The sequence below is a fragment of the Artemia sp. Qi Xiang Cuo genome, chromosome 19 (genome assembly GCF_049724085.1).
Source record: "Artemia sp. Qi Xiang Cuo chromosome 19, ASM4972408v1, whole genome shotgun sequence".
In the NCBI taxonomy this organism is placed as follows: domain Eukaryota; kingdom Metazoa; phylum Arthropoda; class Branchiopoda; order Anostraca; family Artemiidae; genus Artemia; species Artemia sp. Qi Xiang Cuo.
In genome coordinates, this window is record NC_142812.1 from 22,557,992 (window position 1) to 22,581,014 (window position 23,023).

Genomic DNA, 23,023 nt, shown 5'->3' on the forward strand with positions numbered 1-23,023 from the left:
TTTGTTTACTCAACCTGACATAGCTCAGCAAATTTGGGCATGGAGTACTTTTCACGGGCTTCAGGAAGTCGTCTTAAAAAGAATAAGCTAGATCATGTTCAACCAGAAACGAGACAAGCCTTGCTTCGACAGTGGTCCCTTCGTTTTGGGAATAGCCAGAAAAGGAAAGAACAAATAGCATAGTCTGAGAAGACGAAGCTATTCATGTTTTTTCGCTGACCCCATGCAATAAAAGGTTACAGATGGGCTGACCAGAAAATAGCCTTGGCTACAGTAACAAATAAGTGGCTTATAGCCTCCTTCCTTAAGGCAGCATCTCTGATATTTTGCATTACATCTCAATTGAGTGGGTAATTTGCGATAGGAAATAGGGTAAAAACTAAACAGTAGATAATTTTCAAAAATTTTGAAAAGGATGTTTTGCACAAAATGAGTGTTAGCCGACATTTGAATACAACACTGAATTCTGAATGAATTAGTATTTTTTTCTACTATTCCCCGCCCTTTAACAATGAAACAATTATGAAACCCGCAAATGATATAACATGAAGATGAAAAGGTGACGTTAGGTAATGAAAAGATTGATAAGGTGGGCAGCTTCACTTGCCTTAATAGTATTATTAGTAAAGACAGTGGGAGCAGTGAAGATGTTAAAAGTAGAATAGCCAAGGCTCAAGGTGTTTTTTCACAGTTGAAAAAAGTTTGGAAGAATAGGAAGATAAGTCTGCATACCAAGATTAGAATATTAGAAGCTAGTGATGACAGTGGTCAAATATGGCTCTGAAGCGAAGACGCTTTGAAAAGTGGACAAAGATTTGCTAGATGTTTTCCAGAGAAATTGCTTACAGATTGTTTGGGGTACCTGGCTGACTGGCCGTATTTCAAACAGTAGGCTGTACAAAAATGTGGTTCAATACCGCTTTCAAGCGCTATAATGAAAGAAAGGTTGAGGTGGCTAGGGCACATTGTGCAAATGAAGGATGACAGATTGCCAAAGATTGTCCTTTTCAGCCAACCGTCTAAGGCTAAATGGAAAGCAGGGCGTCCTCGTCTGGGGTGGAAGGACATCAAAAAGAAAGATTTAAAGGAAATGGGAATTTCCTGCAAGGGTGTAAAAAGGGAGGCTTTGAATATATTAGGAGCGTGCGTAGCTTTTTTGACCTCGGGCGGCTTGGTGCTGTGGTGAGTTCTTAGTAGTAGCAGCAGAAAGCTACCATACTTTTATTTGTGAGAAGACAAGAATTGGTTGCAGGCTGATAGGGGGCTGTTTCTGGCTAGCAGATCTAGTGTTAAATTAAAATAATATTCTCACAATTACAAAAAACCTTTAGTTTTGAATTTTTCCTTTATTTAGTAATTAGCAACTCCAGGAAATTAACAATTATTTTTTTAAAGACAGCAAAATCATGACCGAGGCCCAATTAACAACGCTAATGTGCTTACCTGTTTATTAACCCCTTGCAAAATCCAAAGAAGAGGTTTAAAAGCATATGGGTAAAGGCACAGGATTGAGTCTTTTTACTATGTTGGAAAGTTGTCTAACTAGCTGTGGTTTGAGTGAACAAATTTCACAGATGCCATTCAATTTTCCCTGGTACGATTGTCACAGCAGTTGCTCCAGCCTAGTAAAGAGCTGCCAAAAGTAAAAATCTGGTGTTGTGATTTTCATCAACATTCTTTGACTTTTATGGGATGATTCTTGCTTTTTTCGAAAACCTGGCAAGTTTTCTCAGTTTCGTAACAGTTAATGAGTAAGAATAAACCTAATGAAACCTATATATTTGAAATTAGCATAATAAGTCAATTATTTTGATATAACTATTGGTATCAACATTTAATTTTTTAAAGTTTGGGTTACTACTGAGCTGGGTCAGTCCTTACTTACCGTGTGTTACCACAAACTGTTTGATAGTCTTTTTCATGGGGCAAAAATTACATCTTTTTTTTTGTATTTGACTTCATCATTTTCAATTTGTCTATATTTTTAGAAACACATGAAAAAGCTGAAGTCTAGATAAAAATACAGTAAGAAAATTTAGATGAATAAAGGAATAAAAAAAGATTTTAGAACCTTTATCAAGATTAAATACAACAGCATAACTTCACCATAACCTACGAACATTTTCCATACCAGTGTTTTGAGGAACTGTCAAAGATAGAGTTTTTTATGTGTTTATGAAAGGACAAATCTCTATCCAGAATAACACAAAATATTGAAATGATCAACCTGTTGTATTTCAACTATAACCAACCCAAGCCAGTTTGCCAAATAACATAACTGACATCCAGTTTCATTGAGAAATAATAATTTTTTTGGAAGTTCAGCTTTTTTGTCATCTTATCAATTTGTTTGTCAAAGTTGGTCAACTTTTACAAACTGGTAAACTCAAGATGCCCCAAAAGGAAATAAAATGAAAACATTCAAGTTGGTGACTCAGGTAAAAGTCTATTTCTGTCAAGTTGGTTGTGGCTTTAAGGCCTGAAAACCCTCATGCTAGGATTTTAAAATACAAAGAACAAGCAATAAAAGTTTTTGTCCATTGTGGCCCTTCCTCTGCTGGTGTTTCCAAAAATTTCAATTATGCTTCAAAAAGGTAGTTTAATACTTATTGTGACAACTGTAAATTTTCTCCAATTGGAATTGTGCTGTAAATGCTTCTCACAGTACCTTGTAAAACATAATTTATATTTTTTGCTTTCACTTTACCACTCATAGCCAAAACAATAACTTGTGGCTGCCTTTCTGCTATCTAATTTATTCACAATTTTATGAACAAACAGATATGTTGAAAATCTACTAAAAATGCAGTGAAATTGTAACAAGACTGACTAAAAAGCCTTAACCAGTATCAAACCTAATTAAAGTTTGTAGCTCAAAATAAAATGGCTTGGCAGGGGATTCTATTTCTTAAAGAGGTGGTAATATATATATATATATATATATATATATTTTTTTATATATATATATATATATATATATATATATATATATATATATATATATATATATATATATATATATATATATATATATATATATATATATATATATATATATATATATATATATATATATATATATATATATATATATATATATATATATATATATATATATATATATATATATATATATATATATATATATATATATATATATATATATATATATATGTATATATATATACATATATATATTTTGTTGAGAGGTATTATTTAGAGAGGTCTGAGCACTGATAAGTAAAATGAACAGCCAATGAGCAAAATCAACTCCTAGTCACCCCCTCCCTGCTTCCCCTCCATCTGAAGATGTTCCTTCTGGCACCACAGGCAAATCAATAATAGAGACAAACAGAGGGTTGATGTGACAAATTTTTGAGTAGTCAATAATTGAAACATAAATGGTGGCCTATAACAAATCAATCTAAATTTATTTAAGAATAAAAATGCTTAATTAGCCCTTGTAAAAGTGAAGTAGCAAAGTATTAAATGTTAGGCTATATTTGAAAAGAGTGGTTGATTAATAATTTATATATTTTTTTTTGCAAAACGTAGCAAACTTTTAGTCGTTTTATGTAAATTTTTGAACCATTCAAACATTTCTTTTGTTAAAATAGTTTGTCTCATAAATAGCATACTAAATATCATTTCATTTTTAAGGAGATCAAGTATATGTTGAAAATACTTTTGTCCAAAGAGGGATTGACCCACAGTTCATCATCAATACGACTAACTCCCAAGAATTAAGAACTGGAAAGCCAGATGAAGTCTTTGAGGTACCACTAGGAAGTGCAGAACCTACTGAGGTACAAAAACTCTGTACAAAAGATTCATCAATAAACAATGATAATGTAGCAACACATTTATTAATTTCAATAATACAGAGGGAGGATATCCAGTTACAGTTCAAAGGGAAAAAGAAAACCAATGATTCAATCTAGAAATCCATAGCTCATGAAATGAACAACAATGGAGTTTACTTGGGAAGATATCCAATGAAAAAATAGCTGACGAATAGGGTAATTAAAAAAAACACATAGAAAATACAATGATACTTACTGGCTGATAGTGTCATCTCCTGTTGATAAACCCCCATTTTTCAGGAAATTGATGCAATCAGGGGGAAGAACACAGTATTAACCCTCTGTTACTTCTTAACAGTAAGGAAACTCCTAATATAAATTCACTTAAAATCCTGTGTCCAAAACTTGTACAAAAAATGATGCATTGATTTTGGCCACTGATACTGCAGCATCATCTGGTACTGAAAGTAGGAAACATTTAGAAGGCTCAGCTTCAACTTCTACTATTTCAGTTAATTTTGAAGCCTCATCTTCAAATTCTTTTAATTTTGAAACCTTGGCCTCAACCCCACCAGCTTCAGTCACAATAGAGAGACAAAGAGGGCAAATAAATCTCCAAATACAACTAAAAAAGAGAAAATTAATGAGTTGGCTGAAATGCCAAAGAATGTGAATGAGATGGATACAAAATTTTCCAAATTATAGAAAGCTTGTTCAGAAAATCTTAACAAAATGAAAAATGACCTAAACAAATGCTTGAGCAAGGCAATCAATTTTTAAGAGTATTTCGAGCCTTTTGTCAGCAAAAAGAATCTAAATTAACAAGAAAAAGAAACCATCCCATATCTTCTTCAGATTCAGAATAATTTTTGATCTTCCTGGTGTTGTTAGAATTTACTATCATGCTGAGAGAGTAGCACTGTTTATTCACTCATCAATGTGCTAAGATCTTACATCTTTTGTCAGAAAACACTTAAAAGTGAAATCTTTGAACAAACATCTTACATATTTGGTCGTTTTTGTGCAAATTTCTTTCATCATTCTACTCTGATCAGCGGTCTGAGAACAATAATAAGTAGATCATCAAAGATTTCCCATCATTGTTCTATTTGGCAGAAGATTTAATTTTAAGCAAAATGCTATAAAATAAACTTTAGCCTATTTGGCTAATTTTTTTTTGAATTTATTATAGAATCAGTTTTTTAGTAAATTGAGTCTTTACACATAAATTCATGGCAAAAATGTTTTTTAGTGCCAAAACTTTATTTTAAGCACAGCTGTAGCTTTGTTTAGAGTCAAGAAAGTGTTGCAGCAATTGATCAGAGATTGCATTGGTAGAAGTATAGTACAGTAAATCTTCACCAATTTGATCATTAAATAGCGTAGCCTATAGCTGTCTTAGGCTAATGGATGCATGTAGCTTCGTGTCTACGGGGGGGGGGAGGAATTCTGTGATAAAGGGCAGGGGGAGCTGGTTATATTGGCAGTTCACAAAACATTACATTGCCAGTAAGTTTGGTACAATTCTACTTAAGCTACTTTTGGCTATCTTGGAAAGAGGTTAGGTTAGGGAAATGAAACTTTCAGGGATGGGTCTACAGGCTAAAGTAGGCTATTTCCCAGAATGATATTTTGAAGTACCTACCTCCACTCCTTCTCCCTCTAGAGGGTCCTGACCTTTGATGACCTTTAAAAATCTGTGTTATAAAAGTGAAACCTTAAAATATACTACTACTACTAACAACTCACCACAGCACCAAGCCACATGTGGCCAACAAACACGCTCCTCCTCCATCCCAATCTATTCAAAGCCTCTTTTTTTACACTCTCCTAGGAAGTTCCCATTTCCTTTAAATCTTTCTTTATGATGTCCTCCCGCCTAAGACAAGGACAGCCTGCTTTCTGTTTAGCCCTAGTTGGTTGGCCAAAAACAACAATCTTTGGTAATCTGTCATCCTTCATCTGCACAACATGCCCTAGCCACCTCAACCTTTCTTTCATTATAGCCCTAGATATTGGTATTAAACCACATTTTTTGTACAGCATATTGTTTGAAATATGGTCAGCCAGCTGGGTACCCAAAACAATTTGCAAGCAATTTCTCTGGAAAACATCTAGCAAATCTTCATCTGCTTTTTGGAGCACCCATGCTTCAGAGCCATATTTGACCACTGTCATCACTGTAGCTTCTAATATTCTAATCTTGGTTTGCAAACTTATCTTCCTATTCTTCCAGACTTTTTTTTAACTGTGAAAAAACACCCTGAGCCTTGGCCATTCTACTTCTAACATCTACATTCTACTGTTTTCAGCTTTACAACTTTGCTGAATCCCAATTTATAAGGTTTTAAAGATATGCAAATACATTTCTTAGATTTTGAAAAAAATACAGTGATATGGCTTAAAACTCTACTCAAATAACAGGAATTGAATTTTCAGAACTAAAGCCAGAGAAAAAGGAACTGATAACTGAAAATTAATATAAAATTTTGTTTTGTCAAAATACCATCCTGGGACATACTTATGCCTGCAAACTCATTCCTGAAAGTCTCATATTCCTAAACTAACCCCTTTCCATGATAGCCAAAAGTAGAATTTCACTGCAAATTCTATCATACCTGGATTAGACCTAAATCTTTCCAAGATATTATGTATAATTGAGTCTTGTTTGACTTTCATTCTGTCATTCCAGCTTTTTCAACCATCTACCTTTTATCAACTTCTTTTTTTGGCCAGCTACCTTTTTTCAAGTGTTTTTTTTCAACTATCTGCTTTTTCAGCCCTATCTAGTGTACATTTGATGTATTAGGGGGGAGGGGGGCAGCTGCCCACCTGCCTCTCCTCTGTATGCCCATACTTAGGCTATAGTACAGGGCAGAAATTTGAAAAAAAAGAATATACAAATGAATTTTCCTTTTAATTCAATTTCCAAACAAAATAATGTCATGACTATGGTTATAATTGCACCCCTTCCCCCTTGTGGGGATAAATATGGCTCTAGTTTGTCTTCAAAAGTTTACTGATTTTGGTAAAAAAAAAATTAATGGGCTTTGTTAATCAAATGTTATGATATATTCCCTTTTTTTCCTACCTGGTTACTGCCCTTTGCCTACATTGTGTCTTTACTGAATATTTTTGTTTCCATCCATAGCTGTCTCAATTTTCTTAGACAATTAACATTGATCTACCTGTGCATCCAGTTCTGTTTAATGTATCATAGAAGTGCTATTATTCTATCCTCAGGCTTGCTACAACCAACACACCCTCCCACTTAGGTTGTATAGTTGCTTGTAGATTTCAAAGTTCATTACTGTAGCCACAGTTTTGGGAATTCCTTGTACAGATTTGCCTGGCTGTATTTGGAGAACAGCTTTGGGGAGCCAAGTTTCAGGTACATTGATGTTAGGTCCTAGGTACCTCCATTTGCAGTATTTTATTGCGTTTCTGATTAATGGAAATACACCTTCAGCAATAATTCCAGAATTCGGTAATACAATTTGTGTAACCAGAAGCTTAATTGTAAAATTGCATATTGTGGTTTTCATTTTTTTTCTGTCATTCTATTCAAGTTACCCTGGATATTTTTCATTGTGATAAATTGTCTTAATGCTCTGCTGCACAAGGAAAATATTTAAATTGTATAGGATAGGAAAATTTCAATAGAATTATCAATTAAAAGTCCTAAACTAGCCAGGGAAGTGTTTATTCCACTAGAAAATCACTACCTATCTTTTAACTCCAATTATGCAGCCCTGTTTTTTACCCCCTTTAGCCTGTATCTAGTTCCTGATAGGCATTTAAATTTCATTTTGTCTGTTACTCATTTCTTGTCAATATCACAGAGGGGTCATATTTAAGCACTAGATAAGTCATTGTTAAATAACATGTGCTTATGCATATATAGCTTGTTGCTACTTATTTTTCTTTGGGTATACAATATTTGATGTGTTATAGGCCTAGAGAAGAAAACATGTGAAAAAAATGATTCTTTATAATTTGCATAATAAATATTGCTAACACACATTTTAGCTACAGCCCTGCTCTACTTGACCCCCAATCCTCCTAATATAGAAATCTATAGCTGAAATTAGATATTTCTCATTTATTCTGCCAAGTTGTCCCTCAACCCTAGTACTTGTTCATTGAATCAACTGTGACAAAACAAGAACTGGAAAAACAAGTGGCAGGTGACAGAATGCATTGGAAATATATAATTTGGGCTATATATTTGCACATTAGGCAGGTTGGGGGTAAATCATAGTATAGAGCTGCATGATTTTCCTCAGATATTTAGGCTAAGTGGAAGGTCACTTGTACCTGATGCTGTCCCTACTGTTTTTAGTTGGATGGAAAAAATCCAAAGTAAGTCCCCTTTGAAAAGAAAGGGGCCAAAAGTGAGATTGAATTTGTCAAAGCTTGGAGATTGCCCCTTCAGTCTGTTTAAAGAAAACGGATACATAATTGTAGTTTTGTTCATTTCAAAGGGTGAAATATCTTTGTAAGACTTCATTAAATGGTTGTAAAAGTGTACATTCATTTATCCACTTGTCTTGTTTGTTTTCTACAAGTTTTTTTGTAATCTTTAAATTGATATACATTTCTTACAAATTACTTATTCATACCAGAGGTCCATTTGAAAGTTTCTGACCTACTTTGGAATCCCTGGTCTCAAATAACATTTAAATTTATTGAAGCTAGGAAACATAGAACTCCTGTCTTTTTAAAGAAAATGAATGGACATGAGTAGGTCTTATTGCAGTAAAGCCCTGGGGTTATGACAATTCAAAAAAAGAAAAAAAATTAACTTTAAAATGCTTGACATTACATAAGCATAACAGAAACAAAGAAAAACAAATCACAAAATTTTACTTCTGTGCTCACTTGTCAACCTAAGCAATTGTCCTAAATTTTTAAATCTTGCAAAATATTCATCCCTCATTACATTCACCATCTCTCATGTCCATACATCCACAATTCAGGCAAAAGGATGGACCATCTTAATAGCCACAAACATTATCCTATGTAAACTGAACCTTAAGTAAAAAGTGGGACTTTCATAATTTATCATTGGTGATATTTTCAAAAATGTTTCCTTAAACATACTCTGTCTTTGGCTGTCTATTAGCTTAATTATTTTTCCAATGATTCAATAATCACACAAGGGCTGTCTTAGGCAAAATGAACATCCTTTTTATATAAAATATTATAAAATTTATATAAAATATAATTTGTGTAAATACCTTAGTTGCAATGAAAACATAAAAAGTTGCACTTCCATAATTTAACATTAAGGATATTTTATGAACATTTTGTTGTTACATACTTGGGAAAATTTTCTGTATTTGAATGACTTTTAGCTTTAAATAAGAAGAGATACCAACCTTCACCCCCATCCACATCCAAATTCTTTCACTGTTGAAGTGAGTTAATAGTCAAACAAAAATTACCATGTGTAAGATGAACATTTTAAAAAGTGACTCTTTCATACTCTAACATTGAGGACATTGTTATAAATATTTTTTTATTATGTTTTGGGAAACATTTTCTGTTTTTGGATGATTATTACCTTTAAGTAAGAAGAGTTGCCCTACTCCTACTTGCATTTCTTCATCTCTGCTTTCATTTAATGGATTTAAAAGAAGGTTTCTATGCTAAGTCAGTAGGTCTACTTGAATATTTTCTTACACCTTCTTGAACAATCTTAAGTTGGTAAATTAGGTAAGATTTTCAGAATTTTTAGTGATCACAATATATTTCAATCATGGTTAAGTGCATTAGAAAGGACAACCACTGGTAAAGAGCCCAAAAAAATTGTTTATTGCCTAAAAAGTTGGCAAAGCAGGAGAAAGTGCTTCTCAATAATCAATAACTATAAAATCTCTTTTATAAACATAGCAAAATATATTTGTTTTAAATGCAGTCAGTATGGCCTGAAAAATTACTCTATACTAATCATTCTTTGAGAACTGATTTGCTGATTGTCTAAATGCTTTTACAAATCACTGAAGATAAAATGTTGTGTGCAAACTGAAGTCCAATATGTAAGTTAGTATAGTGGCACTAGACTTTCAAGGTCCAAACTGGCAGTACTGATCTCCATTTTGTAGTCCTTTAGCCAGCAAGTGAAACAGGAAGCTAGGGGCCTGCCATCCCATGCTTTTGCAAGCCCTTTTTGCCTATCTTCCCCAGATTTCTCCAGGTACCCATTTAAAGCTGGGCCAACTCTGGCTGAGCTTACAGAGTCACATCCCTGATCCCTATCCCAAACCAAATAAACTAGCAGTGCCAGGAATTAGACCTGTGCCCCTTGGACAAAGGATTCCCAACCCAGAGTGTCAATCACTTTGCCAGGACCACCAATGTGACCAGAGAACAAGAGTCACAGTTGCTGCCATTTTCACTACTTTCCCATAAACAATATATTTTATTTAGAAATATTTTAAGACAGGTATCAACAAAACTCCATCAGGGATTGTATTTACTTAAGTTACAATCAAACACTGTGAATGTTTAGCTTTGTGATATAATAAAAGAAATAATAAAAGAAGAAAATCTATATTTTCTATTTGTTTTCCATCAGCTCATTTGAGAAAAAATATTGCAACAGCAATATGCCCATGATTGGCTTAGAAGCTCACTAAAATGCCATAAAACAGAAGAAATTTTAAAAACAATTATACAGATCATTAAGAAGAGTATTAACATAACTGTTTCTTGCTTGGAATCCAAAAAACACAAGCAAGAACTGTATTGCAAAGATCAGATAGGCATTACCTGGTACTTACATGGGATGCTGTATAAACAAAGGGTTTCTCACTCTGGGAACCATATTTAAACTTTTTTTTTTAGGGGGAATAAAAGGTACCTAGGTTTGGTTAGGTTACATATTTAATATATGCTATGCTTTACCCATACCCCCCCCCCTTATGTGCAAATATAGCCTAAATTTGTTTCTGAACTATTATATTTTTGGTAAAGTTCTACCAAATCATATTATTTACTTATGCATAAAGTGAATATACCACTTGATGCCTTTTTTTATGCTAATTACAAATATATTAATCATTTCTATTGGAAATGAATTTCAGCCCCCCCCCCTATATATGCCGGTCAATATCTACCAAATCATATTATTGAGTTAAGACTAAAGTGAATACACCATTTGATACCTTTTTTAATGCTGATTACAAATATAATAAGCATTTCTATCACAAATGAAGTGCAGCCCCCCCCTATATATTTCAAGTGAGGGTTAGGTTAGGTATAGCATATATAGGGGGGGGGCTGAAATTCATTTCCAATAGAAAAGCTTATTATATTCGTAATCAGCATAAAAAAAGGCATCAAATGGTGTATTCACTTTATTCCTAACTCAATTAATATGATTTGGTAGATATTGACCTATATGCCAATTCAGGGTATATATTTCTACAACCTAACCTAACCCTTAATTGGCATATATAGGGGGGGGCTGAAATTCATTTCTGATAGAAATGATTATTATGTTTGTAATCAGGATAAAAAAAGGCATCAAATTTATATTCACTTTATTCCTAACTCAATAATATGATTTGGTAGAAATTTACCACATCATGATAGCCTAAGAGACCCTTAATGAAATTTCACTTGTAAATATGACAAGAAAACTTGTTAAATGAAACTAATTACACACTTTTGGAGAATATTGCACTTCCAGCATAAAAATAGACTGGTAAAGTTCTACGAAATCATATTATTGAGTTAGGACTAAAGTGAATGTGAATACACCATTCGATGCCTTTTTTTATGCTGATTACGAATATAATAAGCATTTCTATCGGGAATGAATTTCAGCCCCCCCTATATATGCCAATTCAGTTAGGTTAGGTATAGCCTAACCTAGAAATTCACACATTCCTCTGTTGGTTATCAAAAGCAAAAGTACAACTGTTGGTCAGCAGGGTTGCCAACTTTTCGGTCCATAAATATGTCCCCTGAGTATCCGAAATTATGTTATTTTTAGCCAAAATATGTCCATATTTTGTCTTAAATATGTCCAAAATATATCTATCTTGAAATCTTAGAACTTAGAGGTTATTTTTCTTAGCAATTGGGATATTGACCAAAAGACGTTTTCGAAACATCTTTCAAAGTGGCTAGTCAACATCAAATATATTGAAAATGAAAAAAACCATTTAATACAAGCACAAAACTCATAAAAACAAGTAAACACTAAAAATAATTTGTGGAGCTTAAGATTAGTCTTCTAGCGAGAATTCATTTTGAAAATTATGTTTAGCATGAGAGTCGGCCTTATTTCTTCCTTTGCTAGCTATTTGCCAATCGGAGTATTTCTTGCGCATTTCAAAATGTATAATCCAGGATTCCAGCAACGTTCCAGAACGCCAAATTAGTTGCTTGACATGCATTAAACAACTAGACTTTTGCATTAGAAGACCATTCTGTAATTTGTTTTTGATGTTACCAAGTAGCATAAACTGTCTTTCAGCAGCTGCTGAAGAGTGTGGCAGGCCACATAACGTTAGCATAACATCACAAAGATCCTTATATTTCTCTTTATCGTTGGCATCCTTACATTTTCTTAGGGCAGGTCAGAAAACTGGTGGATTTGCTTATTCAGAACGGAAATTAAAAGTACTAGTGCCCTTTTTCAGTGACCGAAAAGAATGGAGGGCAACTAAGCCCCCTCCCGCACTCATTTGCTTCCCAAGTCACCGGATCATAATTTTTAGATAGCCATTTTGTTAAGCATGTTCGAAAAATACAATAACTATGTCTTTGAGGATGACCCCCACAGTCTCCGGGGGACGGTCTACAAGTTATGAACTATGTCCAATGTTTACATATAATATTGGTTATTGGGAAGTATACAGAAGTTTTCAGGGCAATTTTTTCTGGTAGTTGGGGGGGGGGGTCGGGTTTTATTTGGGAAGATCTTTTCGTGGAGAAAGGGACATTGCTGTGAAGGGGGTGCCAGATTTCCCAGCATTATTTAAGAAACAATATAAAATTAAATAAAAAAACTATTTTTTCAACTGAAAGTAAGGAGCAACACCAAAACTTAAAACAAACAGAAATTAATACGTATATAATTGGGTTTGCCCCCTAGTCATTACCTCGCTCTTTGCGCCAATTTTTTTTTAGTTGCATCAGAGCTATTTATTCTAATTAACGGCATTTGTGATTAAGGGGCCATTCTTAGAAAACTGGAAGATAATTTGAACTTTGGCGTAAAGAGCGAGGTATTGACTAAGGGGTTACGTAAGTTATTTCATAAGTTACGTCAGATCAAAAGTAAGCGAAAGCCATTTAGCCAAAAAAGTAAAATTAATTTGCAAATTACGTTTTTAATTATTCATGTACGGCGAGCCAACATCAAAGCTGCATTAATTCAAGAACGTTCAGAAATTAAATAAAAAAAAACAGGTTTTTTTTAACATATATATATATATATATATATATATATATATATATATATATATATATATATATATATATATATATATATATATATATATATATATATATATATATATATATATATATATATATATATATATATATATATATATATATATATGCATATATATATATATATATATATGTGTGTGTGTGTGTGTGTGTGTGTGTGTGTGTGTGTGTGTGTGTGTGTGTGTGTGTGTGTGTGTGTGTGTGTGTGTGTGTGTATATATATATATATATATATATATATATATATATATATATATATATATATATATATATATATATATAACTTTTAAAGTGATTCTACTATGCTTTCCCTCCTTAATGTGCAAAAATATAGTAAAAATTAATTATTTTCTATGCACTTTGTCATGCATCACTCTTTTTTCAACTAGTATAACCGTAAATCAAATAAATGCTGACGAAAGCAAGAAACGGGGAAACAAGTGGGAATAATGCAATTCATCTATCTATACGTCTGCATTTTAGAAGCACTGGGAGGTAAGTATAGCGAAATCGATTTCAAAGTTCGATAACTACAATTTTTGCCTATTATAAAAGTAGGAACTGTCTTATTAACATATCTCCTCTTCAATAGCCTTATACTATATTTTAGGCTTATACTATATATATTACTTTATAGTATTATAAACTAAGTATATATATATAGTATTTATGTATACTATATATATTTACTACTATATGTACATACAGATACTTATGTATTATGCAGCCCCCACCGCTATATACTGTATAAGGAAACCAGACATGGAGACCCGTCGGTAAATTTTCCACAGTTCATTTTATTGACATACGAATAAAGTGAATATACCACTCGATGCCGTTTTTTATGCTCTTTCCAAATAGAATAATCATTTTTGTCGGGTATGAATTTTACCCCCACCCCAATATATACCAATTCAGGGTATATATTTTCACATTAGGGGAGGGGGGGATAAATTTTATTTCCGATTTAAATGGGAGGTAAGTTTAAACTTTACCCCACCCCTGAAATCTAATGGGGGGGGGTTCAATTAAAATCTTGTTATTATTTTTTCTGTTGATTCTTTCAATTAATTGTTTATATTAGCATTTTCGATTAAACTCTTCGTTGGCGGTTTACGAGGAGCAGACCAGAGTAGAGGCAGAAAGTTGTGTGTGGGGAGCTGAAACTAGAGGTTCAAATGGGGAGCATATATCAGTGGTCATACTGAGTCGAAATCAGATTGAAAGGATTCGGGTTCCCTTGAGAGCGATTGGAGCCACAAGGACAAACTATTTTGATAATAAAATAAGAAAGTAATGTATATTACTTTTACTCACATGATCAGTACAAAGCTTGACGGGAATATCAAAAGCACTTCGCAGTCAAAGACACTAAGATAAAGTTGTTGACTGGGACAATACAAGTAACAGATAATTCACTAGTAATAAACGTTTTTAGAGGTTCATTCTAATTGCAAACAGACTCACATAAGACTGTTTCTAGATTCACATAAAACTGATCATAGGTTCATAATAGACTGACAGTAAACTCCAAAAAGACTGATAAAGACTGAAAATAGACTCAGAATAGACTAACTCCCTCTTGCTAAGTTCGAAAGTACTATACTCTGAGATTTCGCCAAAGGTTACGTTCCGGCGTTGCTGAAAAGCACAGTATCCTGGTTCTATTGGTTCTGATTCTATGTCCTCTATTACTATTGGACAGTGATGTACCAATCAGCTAGTCGATTTTAACTAACTTCTGATACGATTTATGACTCTTCAAAACTTCACTTTGAAATTCTTCTTAGCGAAATGAAGTTTTTACCTTATAATTAGAGCAATCTACATAGTTTTACTTTCGTATCTCAAGAAACTATTTTTTAAAGTTTTTACCTTGTAATTACAGTGGAATACATAGTTTTACTTTGTATTACAAGTGACCGTTTTTTGTATAATAATTACTACCTTCTCTTGATCGTTTGGAAATTCAAACTAAAGATTTAAATTACATGGTTGGTTGCCTGTCATGTACAATTGGTCACGCTGAATATTTATTGCTGTTGCCTTTTTCGTGGGAACGATTTTTTCCATAGAGTTGCAATTGTGATACAATGTTTCGCTACTTTTTAAATTTGACAATTAAGTGTTACTTGAATTTTTGGGTGATTTTATTTTACTTGGAAAATTTTGGGGTCTTGAAAATTGATTCCATTACATATCATCCTTCCCATTCTTAACTATGTCCTCATCGTTGTGTTACCCTACTCTTTCTACTCTTTCAAATTTTGACCTCGCTTTCCGTTTTTTTTCTAATTTTAACTTGGTATTTGTTACTTGAATTAACTTAGCTTTGGTAAGATATATATTTTTTCTTCATATTCCTGATTGCTTTATGAGACTACATATATTAAGACATTACTTCAAAGTCCATCACCTATACACTCTACTTGGCGAAAGGGCCAAAGAGTTTCTATTGACTAATACATTAGGTTATATGATTACGTAATAATTATTTTTTCCTTCACCTGATATCAAAATTCCTTCACCTGATATGCTAATAATTCTAAATAGCTCTAACTAATTACGTTCTGCCTTTGCGACTATTTTATCACTTAAAATGGTACATATTTGCTTTTTCTATTATTTGACTATACTTCCACCGGACACTATAATGATACGATAAGTAACTGACTTCAAGAACACTGATATATATATATAAATTAAATAATTTGCAAATAAAAGGTTAGACACATTAATACATTTAAGCTTAATGTCTGATTGCAACACTGGGGCAAAGTAATTTACACTTGTTTTCATTTGATTATAAAAAGTTTCTCGATTTTCACTAAAGTTACAAGTTAGATACATAAGATTCACACTTACTTCATCATTCTACGTGTCTATAATACTCACATACCTTGTCACTTTACTTTGCGCTTCCGTTTAATTAATTGCTGGGCTGGCTAATTGTTTATGGTTTGTCTTCGTGGTGTTTCACTTTTTGGCACTTGTTTCTTGGGATAAGCGTTTACATTGTTCATAAGTATGACTATTGCAAAAAATTGTCCGTGCGTGGTTTGTCATGTCAAATACGAGGGGTTGATGTCACAGGGGTGTTGAAATGTTTATTAGGTACATAACCCTTGGGGAATTGATTACATGAAATGGGTATCCTGATCGCTGAGCTGGGTTTTCTTTTTAAGCGCTTTCATCCTCGGGAAAATCTAATACTCGTACAGTCTATGTTTTCCGTAGATTTTTCACGTTTATTCCTTCTTTTACTTGGACTATGGGCTGTGTTACGACATTTAACGTTAACTATGGCAGGATCAAAGCTTGATCTTAGGGCCTTGGCTGGACGCATTGTCTTTTGATTCCTGGTTAAATGATACACAATCATTGAGGGCTTAATTATGGAGGTTATGGTTATAATACTTGTTTGAGTCTCTTCTCTGACACTTTATTTTGGGAAAATTTTACGCGTACAGTTTATAATTCCCACAAAATTGTTCACGTTTGGTTCTTCTTCTCATAGAGGATGGTTTGGTTTTGCGACATCTAATAATGAATGGATAGAGTCAAACCTTAAGCTTGGGATCTTTTTTCAACATATTGTCTCTGATTTGGGGCTTAAGATATATAATCTTTGAGGGATTGGCCCTAGGGTTGTTCTTGGTCCTTAGGATTTAATGTTTGGGACCTTGCCGTCTAAGGATAGTTATCGACGGTTTTTTTATGTAGTTTTACGACATTGCGGTCGGGGTGGTTCTCTAGGTAATCATTTATTCTGATATATACATATATCTGGGGTTTTCGGTTTGCTAACATTGTTTGAGGTGGTGTTACCTTGTACTAGGCTTGGGTGATTTAGATTGTCGTCAGAGTATTGTCTTCAGGGGTTTCCTTGGTGAGTACTTATCGGTGGTTGACGAATGATGAGAGTAGATGCTACTGGGTTGTATCCGTGTTGTGTTCTGGTGCACCGGTACTTAATTTGCACTGATTACTCTGCTTCCTGGAATATAAATATCTGGGCAGAATCATATACTCTTTATAATTACATAAGTTAAAACACATACGGCAATAATACACAATTTATACGATATTATATGGGGACTATTATTTGAAATAATAGTTGTGATTAGTCGTACTAATAATATCAATTTAATATGGGTACGATCAAACTCAAATATAAAATGAATAAGAGGAATTTTCATTCTTCTACATGCATATTGCAGCAACACTAGTTTACTATGAGATAAGCTAGGTAATCATAAGAAAAATGATTGTGTCTACGAAAAATAACACAATATGAGATTTTCACGATTCTGCGTATATATGTACATATGTATATGTGCATCTGGTACATGTTCAATATTCAATACATTTTTGAATGTTATTCAACACTCATTTACTTTAGCATTTACTTTTCTATTACATAACTACATGCGAGGTAGGTTACATGGTTTTATGAGAGGTCTCGATTTACTATAAATTTTCAAGTCTTTACTGTTTATGCGCGTCCATGCTGCTTAAGAAATACATCTTTGCAGCCGCATGGGTTTATGCAAATAATAAGTAGAGATTTGGGACTGGACATGGCACGAATGAGGACCTCTACTCCCATTCGTTAGATCATGTCATTCCATCTTTTTTAGCTTAAGGATTATCAGGGAGTTCTGGGTTCAGGTCTCGTATCTCACTCGATTCAATGTGATCCGTCTTCGCTCTTTTTCTACGTGTACTCATAATTTTTCCGTAACTCAGGGTTAACAGCATTCTTATAGTCAGAGAGATCATGAATACGAAGCCTACCGTCAGGAGGATATTCCACCAAAAATTTGTTGAGAATAGTCCGTATCTACTTTCTACATATGTCAATCTTTGGTCTTCATTAGTAAATAGGGGAATTTGAGAGTCTAAAGCTTCTCTTATTCTTGTTAGTGGTAAGGTTCCCTTGACGTTTTCTATTTTTGACCATATTGTGGCTTTTACTTCTTCGTCATCAATATTAGGAATTGCATGCGATAAATTGACTGGTTTGAAATTGATCACCTTGGGACTTATTATATTCGTGCTTGTGGTTATCAGTGGTGTTTGCACCGTGGCTTCTTTGGTTTTTAATCGACACCCTTGTTTTATGGTTATTGTTCCCACGTCTTGTAATAGTAATTCAGTTCGGTAGCTTGGGTAGATTCTTTCTGTGTTATTATAACAAGAGATAGTCCTAACTGTTTCTTTTGGGACAGAAAATAGCCACAGATCATTTCTAAGGTGAATGAATATTTCTCGTTTTGTATTACCTACTAGCGCTTTACATGAATTGGGAACTTCTTCTTGTTGAGTTTCTTTTAAGAATATATCTAACATACAAGATCCGGATTTTACATTATAAATGGGTAATGTTAGTTGACATACTAGGTTTTTGAATGCTATACATTCCTTAAGGTCCTGTGGATTTGCTAAGGCGCATTTCCTTCTATCTTGATGGACTAGTAAGTATTCCGCTTCGGGGGTGATAGTCATATTTGAATTAGTTTTTCGTATATTGGCTGGGAACGTAGAAATTTTATACAAGTCGTATATGGATTGTTGATTTATTAATGGAATTGTTACTACTGCAAATAATTGTTCATTTATTTCCGTGATGTGAACCTTTAGCTTGGTGCAGTTGTGGAATAGGTTTGCTACTTCTGGTTCTGTTGGTAGATGTAGGCCGAACGTTAAATGTGTTTTTATTTCATCTAAGATACTTTTAGGTTCGAAGCGTCCACCAGGTCTTAGGACAAGGTTCCTCCAGTAAGGGCAAATAATGCAAATTCAAATTTGCTGACGTTAGTTGCCAGGTTAAGTAATGACATTGTCACTATGTCTAGTGATACCATAGTGAGGCTCGAATCGGAAATAACACGATCCACTTCGTTCTTCAAATAATTCATTATGTTTACTGTCTTTGAGATTTTCTTTGATATTGCCTCGATTTTGTCTCTTTGATAATTGGCTATGCTGGCTTGTATTTTTTGGACATGTAATGTCACGTTCATGGCGTTATTTAATTTTCTTACGTTTTCCCTTAGGATATCCAGGTCTTCTTTCGTTGATAGTCCAAATAAGCGCGAAGCCAATTCTCCTACAATTGGTATTAGACTAGCTGATCTGCGGTATTTTCTTTTTCGAAAGAATATCCCGAAGATTCTCGTGGTGCTTTGTGTTAATTTTTGTATTTCTGTATTGAACAATTCAAATAATGCTTGTAATCGCTGCCTATACAATATTAAAAACGATTGGTGAATTGATACTTTTAGGAAATTTTTCTCACCTAGTTCAGGTAATGGTTCAATATCTTCCCTTGCCGGCTCGTTGGCCATTGCTAATCTTGCACAAGTACGTCTACCGTCTATTATCCAACATTTCTTGTGTACATAATCGTTTTCTTCCTCTTTCTTATTTCTCTTTTTCTTTTCTTCTGGTTGAATCGCTTGTACTTTTATCGTTTGTATCTCGGTATGCCTTACTGGGATTCTTGATATTAGGCCTATACGAAATATGCCAATCGGTTGGGTGCACATTCACGTGGGCCCTATTGACCAAAACCATTTTGTAATTACCGTTGGTTTTTGATAAGTCAGTATGATCAAATTCTGATGTGATTCTTTGCTAAGTGTGCTCATTTTTGGGACTATGTTCGTCGTAGTTTCTGACATTGAAAATTGTATTTCTCTTACTGGGGTCTCATAAGTAGGCGTGGTTGTCTTGGTGTCTTTTTTTTCCTTTCTGTAGGATTTTTATTTTTGTCATCTTGTTGTGTATTTGAGAATTTTAATTCCTTTAGGTTAATAATATGTCTGTAGTCTTTTTCCTTTGTGAGTTTCGATAATATTTGCTTCGTAACATTTTGTTCAGCATGATTTTGCCATAGTTCCTGGAGAAAAGTCCATAGGCTCGGTAATTCATTTAGCATTGCGTAATTTCCATCATAAAGTTTATTTTTCCTGGAAGTAGTCAAGGGGAAATTTCTGGTAGATTGAATCGTAGTATGTTCGCTCATGGAACTATCCACGTTATTTAATGCTCTCCTTCTTCGGCTTTCATTCTTGTTAAATCCTAGAGCCTTATCAATTTCTGCCATTTTCTTGTCGAAATCTTCTATTATGTGTTTCGATTTTAGTTTAGGAAATATGGAGGGTAGATTTCCTTTATTTTCCTTGTGGTGCATTTCTTTGTTGATTGCATGCTTTTGTCTGAATTTAAGAATTGGAATATGGAGTTCTTTAATTCATTGTTATTTTTCTCTAGTCTAATTACTGGTTGGAACAAGGTTTCGAACGGTTTGGGGTCCAGTTTCATAAATATTTTCCAGGCATTATGACTTGCGAGCAACGAATTTTCGTGTTTAAAAATTATTCCATGCTTTACGATATCTTGGGCTATGCTTTGGGCAATGAAGATTATCATGAAATTTATTAGCCACATCTTTCTTTTCGTTGTTTCTGGAATTAATTTGTTATTAACATACTGTGGGTAAAATTCTTATGACATTTAATCGAATGGGAATTTAAATTCTTATTATATATAAAAGAAATATTTTTTTATCGGGTAAATAACAAGATGAAATTGGTATTCATTATGATAGAATTAATTGATTGATACGGCTGATTCTTAGGTTGGGGGGGGGGGGGGTAGTTATTTTAATTGATTTCATTCAAGAATTTTTCTTTTAATGTAAAGGGTGCGTGAGTTGACTTTAATTTATGTCATACCAAATTATTTCAATAGAGACGGTTTTCTTGATCTTTTGGTTGCTTTTGATTTTAATAACTGTAATTTATAATTCTTTGCTGTTCATCGTTCACATCTATAACTGGGTAGTAGTTTCTTATAGGTAGCTTGAGGTCAATCTGGAGGCAGAGGGGTAGTATACACCACTTCCACCCGATTGTCCAATGCTTCCCACGATTGCGGGTTTATCCATTTGTCAGTTATTTCTTTTTTACGCAATCACAATTTGTATCTATATAGTTGTTTTTCATAGAGAGCCAGGGCCAAACGGGAACACAATTCCCTCACGACTGAGGGTCTATCCATTAGTTAAGGGTTTCCCTGATTTGTAATCACTGTTCGTATCCGTATAGTCGTTTATCATAAAGAGCCAGGGCCAAATGGGAACGGCAACGGGATGATAATGACACCATTTCCATTCCCCTGTGGCCACCGCCTCTCATGTTTGAGGGTCCAGTTGTCGAAGAAGTTAGACGAATAGGCAGTTGTAGTGCTTGTCGAGCGATTTCTTGTTTTGCAATCAAGTCTCGTAATCAAGTCAATAGAATGATGCATTTTCCACTCACCCGATAGTGGAGCATCAGGTAAACGAAAAATACATCCCTCCAGTTTCGACAAACCATTGACCTAAATGTCACAATAAATTCCTCCAGAAGGAGTCGCCAGGTTCCACAGGGAGTCGTAAAACCCGCTGCAGACGTTGCAAAACCAAGTCAGCAACAGGTTTTACAACGCCTGTTATCTCCCTCATTCAGTAACTTGTGTAATTTTTTCTCAACAGAAGGTGAGAGTCAAGTATTTGTACGGTTGTATAATATACACCATGCACATCCTCGGCTCCGACCTCCTATGCCCGGGGTTTCATCCATTTTCACTATCGTGTATCGTATGTATATTTGAATTGTTCCTCCTATACCACTTCCAACGTATTTCATGGGGTTGTTTGCTGATTATTTATTTGTTTCGTTTTTTTATGAATGAGACTTGCCGTATGCATTGAGCTTTTACTACTTATCGAAGGTAAACAAAATATTTTGTTGTTACCCCCCGAAGTGTGGAGGGTATTACTACTGATTTTTAGCTAAAAGTCTCTTTTACATGGTTATGAGTGGGCTTTCGAGCTTAAGTCGCTAAGGAAAGGGTTGTATTATATTATTTTATAGCATATTTTAATTAATGCGATAACAATCGATCAGTTTGAAGGAGTTCTAGAATGTTCTTTTAGAATTTAGAGTGGGCATTCGATTTCCATGCTTGGGAAATCCTCATATCCAATAATTTTCTAAGTATCTGTAGTTAACAAAAAAAAAACTTTGACATTCCTTTTAAGCCTCCGTAATTATTGCGTATCTTGTCAGCGTGAATAAACTCCATTTTGCCCAAAATTTGAAAATATAAACTTATCTTTTAAGGCTTTCAAAAATTAGGCTATTAGACTGTAGTGCATTTTCATTTATCCTCATATTTTATTTAGCTTTGATTACTGTAACTAAGATACCTATTGATTTATTTTCTTCAGTCTTGTACACGATTAATTAAAGGGAGTTAATTTATTTTATATTGAAGGCGATTCTGTCTTAATTGCTTATCCTGATGGCTATTGTTTAAGGTGAATCGAATGGAGAGTTGTGTACTGATATTTACTCAAATAGTATCTTTAGAATATGTAGGAATAAACTCTTTATTTCAGCGTATTTTAGAATTATGCTAAATTGGTGGAATACAAAAGGCTTGTTAGTCGAGATTAAGCTTTCCCGTTCAAATGAGCTAAAAGGAAAACAAATTCACTCTTAAGGTGCCGACTCATTCTTCTCCCGTGGCGGAGTTATCGCCATGTGGCGGAGGTAATTATTCTCAAGCGCGGTATTATCTAGAAGTGTTGTAGTTTGTCATAAGGCATTTGAATTTAATTCCCTTGTATTTCCTAGATGAAAACTAAAGTATGTTTACGTTTTGTAGTGAACTCATTGGCGGGTTGAAACCAGTCT

At 33.9% G+C, this 23,023-nt stretch overlaps 1 pseudogene; it reads right to left on the reverse strand.

Moving 5' to 3' along the window:
• Positions 1 to 4,187: 4,187 nt before the first annotated feature.
• LOC148940616 (uncharacterized) lies at positions 4,188 to 20,729 on the reverse strand (annotated as a pseudogene).
• Positions 20,730 to 23,023: the final 2,294 nt, after the last annotated feature.